The sequence below is a fragment of the Streptopelia decaocto genome, assembly GCF_964273445.1.
Source record: "Streptopelia decaocto genome assembly, chromosome: 6".
NCBI lineage: Eukaryota > Metazoa > Chordata > Aves > Columbiformes > Columbidae > Streptopelia > Streptopelia decaocto.
Window position 1 is genome coordinate 21,454,179 of NC_138660.1, and position 12,012 is coordinate 21,466,190.

Here is a 12,012-nt window from a genome sequence, read left to right on the forward strand (position 1 = left end):
TTACTGTTTGCCTGCTAGAACTGGCATGCTCTGCTACAGTGATGAATGTGTCTCCTGTTCTGTTTGTTCTGGAAACTGATCCAGCCCTGGTGCAGAGCTACAGTTTGCCTCCAGCTCCTCATGCTTGCACTCTTATGGGGTGTGTTGGGGGGGTACCTCAAGGTTTTGCCTTGGGTGCAGTACCTTACTTAAAATCTGTGGTAAGAGAGCCCTTAACACACAGCCAGAGATAAGTATTTTTTGGCACATGCCATGAAAACAACATCCCATGGGAACCAACAACGTAATTCTACATCGCTCCAACCCAACCAACCCTAAAGCCGAGAACTTAAACAGAAAAGAATATGAAATTTTGCATATGGAGTCCTAACAGCAACAGTAAGTTGACTACATGGAGAATATCTAATTAGGATTAGTCTCTAAATTAGACTCCTCAGAGGACTGCAAACTAAGAATGGGATCCTGATAAGCTGACTTGAGCATCACAACAAATCCAGTTGCAGAACCTAGTCCTAATGCTTCCGCTGTCCACCCCCTCTCCTCTCCAGGAGTTATTCTACAGTACTTTACTCACAGGCTGTTTCTGTAACAGTCACAGCTTAAATATCTAGGTATCTAATGGACTTATCTGTAACACTGCAGTGAGGGAGGGAAGCAGCATTAACCTCATTTTGCAGATAAACAGTGGAAGCCCTGAAGCCTCTCTACTGTGTTACATCCGATGGAGCAATTGCACGTATGCAGTGAGTGTAAACATGCTGTTGCACCAGAGTGCTATATTCACACCAAGACTGACAGAGCTTTGGCATGTCCTCTATTTCTCCTTTGCATAGCCATGTATGACTATGAAGACGAAGCTCAGAATATGGATACGTTATCGTTAATTTCTCAGCTACTGATTGGTCTGCACAGCCTTGGAACACACGGAGACTGGAGCAGTGCAGCTCAACATGCTGAACTATTTAAGAGGGGGTAATCTCACTGCTGAACTGTAGCAACTCAAATCTCAGGTTCTCTCTCACAGATCAGGATGGTGCAGGGGCCTGAACAATGTCACAAGCAACTTTTAAATTTTTTTACCATATGATGAGAAATGTCAATACTCTCTGAATGTCTCACCTGAACAGAAGGGGAAAAGATTTAATTTTTTGGAATAAACAGGAAAAGTTGGTTCTTGTACAGGGTGTTTCGAAAAGATGTATTTAATTTCAAAGATGCATGGAATTCAAATTGGGTCAATTTTTTCAAATGCCCTGTACATTTTGAAGGGAAAATAGTCATATGGTAATTACTGTATGAGGAACTAGTTTTGCAGAGAACAGCACTCCCCTTTAATGTCTTGGAAACTCTTAGTTTAGCCATTTTTGTAGTAATTCAAACTGATGCTAACTGGATGGTGCTGGAGAAATGCGAAGCTTTATGTTCGCCTGTCCTGTGCTTTGGTTTGTGATCCAGCAACTTGTGAACACTACATGGGGTCAGTTTCGAAACTTCAGGGTGTGCACCCAGCACGGCTGGCAATACCAGGAAACGGGATACGGGCGCTTCTCCCTTATGTAAGCGCACCGGGGCCCCGGCAGGCCATTGGCTGGCCCGGCAGAGCAATCCCCGGAGGCTCCAGCTGCTGCTTCCACACCGCCAGCAGCGCGTCAACATCCCGCTGCCCGGGAGGGCGAGGCTCTGCTGCCTGGGCTGTTTTCCCTCTCCCACCAGGCCGTTAACGGCGGCGGCGCTCGGGAACCTCTCCCAGAGCGGCCTTTTCCTGCCGACAGGGCGTGAGCGCTTCCTGACCCCCTTCGGATGGCACTCGGCGGGCGGCCCGGCCGCCCCTCTTCCACCTTTCCGCCGCCGAGGGGGCCGCGAGGCAGCCGGGCGCTGTGCGGGGACTGTGCGCGCCGCTCCCGGCCAACGCTTCTTCTCTCAGCGGGGTCGAGCGCGCAGCGCGACCGTTAACGGCCGGGCCGCGCGCTGCGCTCCGCCTCGGCTGCCGAGCGCGCGGCCAGCCGCCAACGGTCCCCCCCGCGCCGGCCCAGCGGGCAAGCGCGCGCTGACGTCACGGGTGGCTCCGAAGAGGCGGGGCGGAGCCACTTCCCCCGGCGTGATGTAACCTCTGCCCTCGTCGGCCCTTCGGTCCGGCAGTGGAGGAGCGGCGCAGGCGAAGGGGAGCGGCCGGGGGCTGCGGCGGGAGGCAGCGCGGCGCCGTCGTGCCGGCGGTGAGTGCTCCGCTAGTCGCGCGGGGACGCGTCTGCGGCGGGGAAGGAGATAGGGGGGAGGGGCGGGCTGGCGGGGCTAGCTCGGAGGCGATTGTGGCTGCCGGTGGAAACATGGTGCCACACGTGAGGCTTATGTAAAGTGAGCGGCGTGCGGCGCCGCCAATGGGAGAGGCGTGCGTTCCGCCCTCGCCCCTGTCCCCCGCTGGCGTCACATGCCCGCGGCCAATGGCCGTGCGGGCAGGGCGGGCTCTCCGGGCTCAGTCACGTTTCTGCCTGTATGAAGTCGGTGCCGGGCTGCGCCGGGCTGGCTGGACGCGGTGTGCGTGGTGAGTCGGGCTCCGCTGGGCGCTCTCCCGCGACCGGTCGGGACTCGGGGGCCGCTGGCGGGGCGGGAGGGGGTGGTGCGCGGCAGCCGTAGGGGGCAAGAGGGGCTCCTCCGCCTTCCCCGCTCGCTGGGCCGAGGTTACGTAACCCCCGCGCCGGGGCTCTCCCGTTGCTGGGGAGACGGGATGGGGCCGCCGGTGGGGCGGGCAGGGCCCTAGGGGTCGGGCCCGTCGGGGAGGGGGCGGCTGGGGCTCCTTTCAAGCTGGGGAGGGGGCGGCCGTGACATTGCTCCTCCATCTCAGACCGTAGCGGAGGAAGAGGGCGCCGGCTTTGAATCCCTCCTCAGACCGGGCCGCGGGGTGGGTGCTCTGGAGGGGAGTGTGGCACGTCTCCCGCCCGTCTCAGACCGGGACGGGGTGTCTGGAGGTGGGAGACACAGACCCCTCAACTCAAGCGGGACAGGAGCCGAGTGCTCCGAGGGGCGGCTGTGCCACGCCAACGCCGCTTCCCCTGCCCGTTTGGGGCTTGGCCGGGGTGCCGAGGGACAGTGGTGCCACCAACCTCAGAGCGAGAGCGGGAGCGGGGCGGCTGTGCCCCGCGTCCGGGACGGGGTGGTGGCGCGGCGAGGCGGCGGTCGGGCCGGTGTGGAGGAGGAGGAGTGCGGCGGGGCGGCTGTGGCTTCCCCGCCCCGCGGCCGATGGGGGCCCGGTGGCGGCGGGGCCGGTCCCTCGGCGCTGCCGCGGTGCTCCGCTCTGGCGTCCCTGGCGGCCGCGGCTGCAGGGCGCGGGCTGCGGCCTCATCTGTGTGAAAGGTCAGCTGCGGGGTTGGGAAGGAGTGAAAATAGACGCGGGGAGCACCTTCGGGGAGCACACGTGTCCCGGTCCGGTGAGCATGGACCGCGGCCCCGCACTCCGCCGTTCCCCCGGGGACAGTGCTGTACGCAGCTGTCTGAGTGGCTTTTTTCACATGAGGAACTGTGTGGCAGTGAGTAGCGGAATCTCAGCGTGCTGCTGAGATGGGTGAGCTACAGGTAGAGTAGGCAACAGGTGCGATGGATTTCGTTTTTCTTTTTTCTGTGTTGCCCGTGGTTGCAAGAACGCTTTAGTTTCTTAGATCTTGTGTTTGTGCTGCTGTTGTCATTAGTTGCATGCTATTACCTGCATGATTACAAAACAGTTTATGTAAGTACAGTTTCATGCAAATAGATGAGCAGTATGGTAACAGTCAAACTGATACTTTACAGCTGACTTTTTGTAATAGGTTAGGATAGGGTGCAGCATTTCTCTGTGTACTACAGGAGCTTAAAAAGCCCTCAGAGAGGTCAGTATGAGCTCTCTGGTACATGGAAACTGAAGCACTTTGCAATTGTATTCTAATGAAACAGTAACTTGTCTGAGATAATGCACATGAAGGATATTGAAGAAACATGTTGGCTTATGTTTTTAGGCTGTGAGGTGTCTTTTTCTTTTCCAAATGTAAGACTCTGAGGTTTACTGTCTTGTACATCTGAGATTGAATACCTACCACTTAAGTATTTACAAGTAAAGGGGGAAAGGTGGAAATTCTGTAATGATTATAGTGGTAAGATTGGTCAAGTCAAAAGTAAAGAGCTCGTTTTGTATAGTGAGAAACTTTCAAGTTGTCAGCATCATTTTAACTATGGAGTTTGTTTACAGATCACAGTTAATCTTGGCTAGTTAACGTTTGTCAAAACTGCAGCTGTCTTTTGGAGCTGGATTTTGCTTATTGTCAGGGTGAAATTCCAATTAATCACAATGATGGCAGTGAGGAATATCTATTTGAATGCAAATGATTAGTTTTAGCAATGTGGGGCTGTTGATAAAACTTAAGGATGTCAAGCTGACGGTCTTGATGGTGTGGCCCTATTCCATAAACAGATCCCATTGTATATTAGATGATTTGAGGGGATTGCACTTGATGAAACTCAAACTTTCATACCTTCTAGAGTGCCTCAGTGTCCGTATGTGTCCTTGATCTTCTCAGCCTTGGGCACAGTGCTTTACACAGTGGCTGTTGAATACAAAATTTGTGAGCAGGGCCTAGAATGTGGTTCACGTTAGAGAGAGTGCCCACATTGTTGCGCTGTAACATCAAGTTCCTTCTTGCTTGTCTGTGTTTGCATGCTCTTGTGATTTTTCTTTTTGCCCTTTCTTACTGAAACTTGTATTATTTCTTCAAGGTGAGGAAGTTTCACTAGAGAACTGGACTGTGTTGTTGGTTCATCCAAGGCTTACTGTTAGCCTTCTGACTGGGGCACTGTCCTGAGGTGTGGAGCTCTTGTTCTGGACTGTGGAGGTTACTTACCTTGCTAGTAAGACATAATGGAAAAAAGAGGGCCTTTGGTCTAGAGTAGAAGAAAAAAGCTATTCCCTTCAGTTTGGATGGGTTTTTGTCAGTTTCAGGTGTTTACTTCAAGGCAGAAAGGAGAATGCTTTAGTTGGGTAGTCAGCATAAGTGTCCAACACTGTGCAGTCCAAGAGCGTGGCCTGTCCTGCGCTGTGAAGAAGTGTAGTTCAGCTTGACGTAGTCCAGAAGGTAAAGACATGGAAAGCAGGATTTTGGCTTTTGTGCACTTTCTTCAGGTTCCGCAAGTTTTCTGGTTTCATTTATGATCCAAAGACTACATGGTTTTGCTGGGCTTCTTTTTTATTTGTCTGTTAGTATGACTTGTTGTAGGCTTCCTATATTTATTCTAACACATCAATGCGGTCTGTGAAAATCTAAGTAATCTTCATTTTTATAGCTCACTCTTATTCCTTTTATTTTATTTTTATTCCTTATTCCATGGAGAGGCATTAAAGAGACAGAATATTGTGGCAGCTTTTGGAATAATACCTTTTCCACTTTTTTCCCCACAGTCATGAGATTAAAGTATATATCAACTCAGTTCATCAATTAAGCCTACTTGAGCCTGTCCCTGGACAATGCATTTTTATAGTAATAAATTTCCAATGTGAAGAATCACATTTTTTGAGTAAACTGAGATTTTGATGGTGTTCAGCCATAGTATGAGAATAGAATGAAATGGGGAAACTGATTGCAAGTAGAGTTCTGGATTTTTCCTCTACCTCAGGCTTTATTATGACCAGGAAGTGTTTGGTTTAGATATAGACTGATAAACCAATTTTATTTTTCCTGGCTTCTTGCCACACCCTTTTTTCTCTGACATCTTTACACTATTAAAATGTGCTTTATTGCAGATAAGCATTTTTTGAACCCCTTAAAGTATAAGCAAATGAATGAGTTACTGTGGGATGAGGTATACCTGGTGTGGTTTAAAAGCAAGTAGACTACAACTAGCCAGTAGAACAAGTACATTATCAGTAGTCTAGATCAACTGTACTGTTTTATATAGGATTGCTATAGCTGGCCTATCTTAAAAGGGAACATCATGTTCATAGCAGGGTGTTATATAATACTTGGCATGAATGTCCCATAGACACTGTATTATACTCATAACGTTACCACATCATAATTACTAGATAATCAGGTGTTTCAGAAAAGGGATTTTTGTGTCCAGTTTTGGTTGCATGGCCTGGAATTCCTCTATGAGGATGGTAGGTTACAGAGATTTTTGACTGTCTTGCTGCATTCACACATATCCAGTTACATCCCTATTGTGTGAGTTTTGAAATGCTTCAATATTTATTATGTTAACCCAGCTTGTCAGGCACTGAGCAGCAAATGGGTCAATTAATAGCTGTAGTATTCTTTGTGATGTAGTTTCATTACTCTGAAGGGCTTTGAATTGCTTTAGGGTACAGATGAGGTTTGATGCAGAAAATGGTGGTCTTGAACATAATGCCACTGATGTTTTGTGTACTGTGTATAAGGTATTTGTCACCTCTCCTGCTTTAACTGCTGCCTTAAACTTAACTACTGCTATAGTGGGGGCCAGGCTGTTAATGTTGCATGTGTCATTGGTAGTAAGACAAACCCTTTGGTTGTTAGTTGGTGGTTAGTAAATAGAACTCCACCTTCTGACACATAGAGCTTTTCTGGGGATCATTTCTTTTAGCTACAGGTGGGATACTTCCTTCTCTGAAGTATGTTTAAAGAACATGGGAAAAGAGAAGGCATCTGTCAAAAACAACTTCATGGGCTAATGGTTTTTAATCCCAGCCTGTTGCTGGGATTTCGTATGGCTTTGTGAAATAAGAGTGATAGAGAAGACCAAAATTAAGAAGGATCAGATGGTTTGGGTATGTCTGCAAAGGCTGTGGAGGGGCTGTGAAGCTACTCTTTAGAGCTTGTTCTATTCACACTGACAGTGAGCCAGCAACCATATGTAGTAGGAAAGCAGTCGAACACATGGGAATCCACATGCCAGATCATACGCATGGTGATCTGGTACAGTAGTAAGTGGCTTAGTAGATCACCAGGCATACTTGTGCAGCCTTCTTGTGCTCTGCCTGCCAGCAGTGCTGGAACATGGGTAGATAAGGCTTCTGTGCTTCCAGTTTGTATTTCTAAGGTTATCTTGATGAGGTCTTTATGTCTGAGTGCCTGTGCCAACTTCTACCAGTCCAGTACAGAGTCCTTCTGGTCTTCTCCTGTGTAGCCTCATCTAAGTGTTCCTGCTCTGGCAGGGGGATTGGACTAGATGATCTCTTGAGGTCCTTCCAATCCCTGACATTCTGTGATTCTGTGATTCTCTCCCTCTTGAAGGGTCCCGAGGGACAGCAGCAGTATACTAAGTTTCATGCAAGTTGCACAGCCAGTGCATATTTTCCCTGCTTATCCACATAGACAAGTGTGATTATGTGAGTTTTTGTGTGTGTGTGTTTGAAAGCTATTGTAAGGTCAACTAAAATGTTTGTACGGATGTTTTCAGCTGCTGCTGACGTACTGCTGAAGTAGTGATAATTTTAGAGGAGATTTCTGATTTCTCTGACTTTTGGTGGTCTGATTTAGACAACTTTGTTGGTAGGGCACAATAAGAAGTTAGGCTAAATTTACCTTTCTCTAGATATATGATTGTGGAGTATGGTTTTCCTTTTTCCTTCATTTTCTCCCAGTAGAAAGCAAAACCTTATTGGGTGGTGCTGAAGGGGTAGCAACTCAGCATGCTGTTTACATGACAAGTGGACTGAAATACACAGCAGGTGTGTTTCTTGGGGCAAGAGTACGAAGTTATTCTGCAGATTGTGTGAGTAGGCTGCAGAAGTTTGGTGCAAGCAGTACTGATCTACATCCTGAAAAGATGTGATGGTGGGGAAGAGAGCTCATTTGTATGTCAAAATGTCTGGAAAAGACTTTAAAATTTTGCTTCTGGCTGGTTTTGAGTGTGCCATGTTAATTCTTAATGCTTAATTTTTCATATAGATAGAAATTTCCTTGTATAGATGGCTTTTGAAAGTAGAACTGGCTTTTTAAAAGAAGAACTAAAGCTATACTGCCTTTCAAACTTCCTGTCCTAAAACAGAAGCTGTTAATAACACCTGTAATTTTTCATAGTCAAAGCTTAGTGAGACAAGATGAAGTGGTGAGGATGTCCAGTACTTCTCTTTTTAGTTCATTTTTCTTTCTATGTTCCTTATTATTTGCAGCTTTTGTATCTTAGTCTGTTTTTTGTGCTTGACTTTGTCACGGTTTAACCCTAGCTGGCAACTAAGCATCACACAGCCACTTGCTACCTCCCTCCTGGTGCAATGTGGTAAAGAATCGGAAAATTGAGAAAACTCATGGGTTGAGGCAAGACAGTTTAATGGGTAAAGCAAAAGCCACGCAAGCAAAGCAAAACAAGGAATTCATTCACTCCTTCCATGGGCAGGCAGGTTCAGCCTCTCAGGGAAAGCCGGACTCCGTCATGTGTAACTGTTACTTGGGAAGGCAAACACCATCACTCTGAATGTCCTCCCCTTCCTTCTTTCCCCAGCTGTATATGCTGAGCATGACATCATATGGTCTGGAATATCCCTCTGGTGAGCTGGGGTCAGCTGTCCCAGCTGTGTCTCCTCCCAGCGTTTTGTGCACTCCCCACCTTCTCGCTGGCAGGCCAGTATGAGAAGCTGGAGAGTCCTTGACTGCTCAGCAACAACTAAAATGTCAGCGTGTTATCAATATTATTCTCATACTAAATGCAAAACACAGTGCTATACCAGCTACTAGGAAGAAAATTAACTATATCCCAGTTAAAAGCAGGACGCCTCATGACGAGTGCTTTTGTGTTTCTGCTTAGTTTCTTTAATTGTACAAAGATCTTTAGTATATAAAGCATTTATTTAATTTCAATTACATCTCTACCATGGGTTCCTCTGTGACTTGAGCTCTTATTTCTTGATACTAATATAGCCAACTTAAAGGACAAGTACATCATGCTTGTTAGGTTGCCACGCTTTGTGGAGTGTGTTACTGATGTGGTGGCTGTATTAGTAATACTCAGCTAACTTTTTTGGTGTAGAGTCTTCCAGAGTGGAACTTTTTTTCTGACTGAAGCCTTTAACGGGATGTGAACTGCAGCAATGTCTAAGGAGCAGGATTAGTGTGGAACATTTCTAAGTGTAATACCCATGGTGAAATTCTCCACTTTTATTTAAGGAAGGAGAGCATTAGGCATGCAAATACACTGCTTAATGGAGATGCTGACAAATATTAAAGTTGAAATATGATGTTTTAGATACTTTAAATCTAGTTTCACCTGTGATAAGGGTGAAATATATGACTACATGGGGGGACATGGTAATTTTTTTCTACCTTCTGTGACAACACTCCCTCAAATGTATCCTTTTTGTTATTTTATTTAAAAGGTCAAGAATTGACGCATGCAAATATCAAAGAGTTCTGACTACTCATCTGCTTAATAATATTTCCAGTTCCACTCAGGAACAGTGTTTTCTGTTTACAAAGACAACTATCTCTTTAAATTCACATCCAATACAAAGAATTTTAGTTCACCTTTAAGAAGGTATGTATGGAAGGAAGGATGTCTAGAAATTAGCAAGGGGCAGGTAAAGGAGACTGTGTTTAGCTTCTTCACAGGATGTCTTGGCACAGTCTGCAATAATCTTATCTGCCAGGGGTATATGTCTGTGCTTGCTTTTCTTTTTTTTTTTTCTCTTTATGGCAAATACCCAAGCTGTTGGCAATTAAATTTAGCTCTGGGGCATAGCTTATTATTCAAGGTGAAGGATTAGACTTGAGAAAGACAGTTTCCCTTGGCTCTTGGGGTGATCAGTCCAGATCCACTGTGGAGACTTGAGCACAGGTGGTGGGCTTAACAAAACAATAATTATCTGAAAGGGTAAAATAAGCTTTGCTTCTGGTCTGGCAGAAAAGAGAATAATTCTTGGTAGATGGTGGAGGAGTGGCTCTAACTGCTTTTTTGCGGGGGGGAGTGGGGGAAGAAGTGGAGATTACTTTGGTACTTGGCTTGTTTGTTTGCTTGTTTGTTCTTGGCTATTCACAGGAAAGCAAATGATGAATTGGGAGCTGGCCCAGGTTGGTCAGCACAGCATAGGTGAGATTGACCCGCCATGAGGTGAACTTGCTAAGTTCAACAGCGTACCGGTGCTGTGCTATTCATAGTAAAACTGAGTTGACTTTGTCCTGTTACCTCAGGCTAACTTTTTGCTATTAATTACTCCATGGGGAGAATAGGCAGCTTTAAAAACAACAAAACCAATAGAAAAGTGGAAGGAAATTAAATTACAGTGGTACTGTGGGTGCTTCAGGAATAGAGGTGACTGGTGATATTAGTTTAGGTCCTTTTAGGAATCATCACTTGAGGACTGCAGGTTTATTTTTCCTGTTTGGCCCTCTGGGACATAGCTAGGGATGCTTCTTTTTCCCTTTTTAAATTTTTTTTATCTGCTAAGACTAACTGGGAATTTGTACTTCAGTGGTGAAATGTTTTAAGATTGTAATCTGTGGAAGAAGAAACATAACTTTAATTAAATATATGATCCCAAATTTTATTCTAGATAATGCTCATTTTTCTTAAATTTTCTCAGATGAGTGAATGGTTGATTTTGAAGTATGCTGTGTTGTTATCTGTATTATCTAAACAGTGTGCTAACAATAAATTAAGATAATGGAGATTGAATTTTTGGGATTTCTTACATTTAGAAAAGAAACAGAATTCAGTGAGTAGTTACTCTGTGCATTGCTCGAGGAACCAATTTAGAAGTTAGGTTACAATAATAGTAAATATTTGTATCAGTAAAACTTCTTACATTTGCTCTCATTTTGTATTTGTAGTCTTTATAGCTATTATTCATCTATGAAATATATATTTTACATGGTTGGACTTGTATTACATTATTATATGGATTTATGTTTCGTAAGTAATTTTTTTAATCTTGCTTGTACAACCTCCTTGTTTTTTAATAGGAATATACTGATGACACTTTCAGATTTGGAAAGATCATGATTGGTACATTCCTTAAGGTGAGTGTCTTATGCTGTCATCAAGAAAGTGATTTATAATACCAGATCTTGCTCAGTGAGTCCGAACTGATTTTGTTGTTGTTGTTGTTGTTGTTGTTATTGCTGCTTTGGGTGTTTAATTTGAGCTGTAATGTCTGAATGCTGATAAATAAAAAAAAAAATATTTGGGACATTTATAAATTGTGAAGCAAATGGAAACGGTGTGGCCTCTCTGAATCTTGAGGAAACTGAAATTTATGTACCATCCAGTATCAAGTACTAAACCTGCATTGTTTGCTGGGCAGAAGTTTATTAATAAACTTTTGGTCTTCCAGTTGCTCTTGCAGGTGTTTTGAGAAATTTTAATGATGAGGAAAATTTTAGGGAACAGAAAACAAAGTTGCTAGTGCTGCTCAGATAATCAGGGTGATAGCTCAGGGGGAGAAAGGAAAATGTTATGCTTTGGTTTAGAAAGCAGGTCATAGCTTCCAACAATATTTTTCAGTTGGTTGTGATCTACTTTCTAACAGGCTGATACTACTCTAGTCTCTGAGAAGTTGACCAGATAGCATCAGAGGTACTGACTTATATATGTTTATGTTCAATGTGTGAGAAGCTGATCACAACTCAGGTGCAATGTGTGATGGGTTAAGAAAGCAGAGTAGACAGTCAAAATTATTGTTATTGGAGCAAAAAAAGGAAACAGCTGACACCTTCAACGAGAATGGTGGAGGCATATCATCTGTGATGTAAAGAAATTTGTCCAGGTTGTCTTGTTACATGTGATCTGATGATGGGACAATATTGGCCCAAGACAGGAAAGGGAAGGGTAGCAGTTCTGGATAGTACTGTAATATTGCAATACAGATGAAATAGTAGCTAAGATTTTGAGGATTAATGCTGTAGTGTCTGATTTGTCTAAATGATTGAAAAAAATAAAGTATTTATATGGCTACAAAATGTAGCTGACAGTGTTCTCTTTTGTATGCTACAGGTGTGACTTCAGTTCTCCACAGCAAGTGAACTTGGTTGGGGTCTTGTAATACAGGTGTGTTCACTAAAGCAGGTTGTTCATTCTTTTCTAATA

General features: G+C 45.1%; 1 protein-coding gene across 8 annotated transcripts in view; it reads left to right on the forward strand.

Moving 5' to 3' along the window:
* Nucleotides 1–1,492: 1,492 nt before the first annotated feature.
* Nucleotides 1,493–12,012, forward strand: part of PER2 (period circadian regulator 2) — a 51,730-nt gene continuing 41,210 nt past the window's right edge. For 7 of the 8 annotated variants that reach the window (XM_082057040.1, XM_082057045.1, XM_082057038.1 and 4 more), the window contains exons 1-3: nucleotides 1,494–2,213; nucleotides 10,890–10,946; nucleotides 11,920–11,973. The gene's annotated coding sequence lies outside the window, so the exon portion shown is untranslated. Of the gene's footprint in view, nucleotides 2,214–10,889; nucleotides 10,947–11,919; nucleotides 11,974–12,012 lie in introns of all 8 variants that reach the window. The other variant, XM_082057043.1, reaches the window with a different exon arrangement.